Source organism: Arachis ipaensis, chromosome B7, assembly GCF_059453495.1.
Source record: "Arachis ipaensis isolate K30076 ecotype BB chromosome B7, ASM5945349v1, whole genome shotgun sequence".
In the NCBI taxonomy this organism is placed as follows: domain Eukaryota; kingdom Viridiplantae; phylum Streptophyta; class Magnoliopsida; order Fabales; family Fabaceae; genus Arachis; species Arachis ipaensis.
In genome coordinates this window covers 112,235,736-112,236,947 of record NC_142442.1, presented here as the reverse complement: position 1 = coordinate 112,236,947, position 1,212 = coordinate 112,235,736, and positions in this window count along the sequence as shown.

Sequence of the window (1,212 nt, the reverse complement as noted above, 5' to 3'; positions counted from 1 at the left end):
ACACCAGCTTCCTTGCTTTGTTGAAGGTGTTGCATGCCCTTCTTTGGAGTGGCATGCCAACTTGTTGTTCTGTTGAGGGCATTGCATGCCCTTTTGGTGGAGTGGCATGTCAACTTCTTCTTGGCTTACTGGGCTTCATGGCATTACACGTCATTCTTTGGAGTGGCACGCCAACTTCTCTGTATTGTGGAAGGCATTGCACACCATTCTTTGAAGTGGTACGCCAACTTCTCTACCTTGTAAGGCGTTGCACGCCATTCCTTGGAGTGACACCAGCTTCCTATGTTTTCTTAAAAGTACTTAGAAAATATATTAGCAACAGAAAATACTTCAAATCAATCAGTTTAGATAAAATAAAATGTAATTAGCTTAATGAAAATGCAAAAAGAATGCAAGAAAAACTACTCAAGATACGAATGCATCAACTGCCTAGGTCGCTGCCTTAGCAACTCCACCAGTGGGACGACGCTGACAATGATAGGGATCTTTAATGACTAGGGTTTTCTTTATACACAGTTTGATTGTATCATATCCTCTGTTATTTGACTTTTTATTTTGTTTGTATACTGGATAATTTAACATATTTGGCTTCTATTATTTAGAATTCGACTACTAATTGAGCAAAAAAGAATTTAAATAAAAAATTTAAAATTTGACCACTAATTTCGTCAAAAAATCTAAAAACAAAATGAACTTACTGTCAGATTGCCCGGGAAAAAATCTGACGGTAATTATGCAGGAACAAAATAGTTTGGCACCAAAATTATCGTAAAAAAAAATTCGCCGATAACTGACATCAGATATTCGTAACTTAAAAAATCAATTCCGACGTTAAATTCACCGCAAGTTAATGGCGAACAACAAAATTCGACGATAAACAGTTATTAGTGGGTTTATACCATCAAATTAGATCTGACGGTAAATTTATTACCGACGAATTATTTTCATTTTTCTGCCGATAAATTGAATGTCTGTTTTTTTATAGTGTTACCAGAATTTGAATTTTTCAAGCCACAAATTGAACCCTAAATTTTTTATTTCCGTCCACATAAAATTGAGGCTCCGATTTGTTCATCAACAAAATTTGAATTCACCAAGTCACATATCAAACTTTAGATTTTCTACCCCATCAAATTTAAACATTGGATTTATATTTTGTAATTTAAAAAAATATTCTTTATATCCATAAAAAAAAGACACTCAATTAATCCA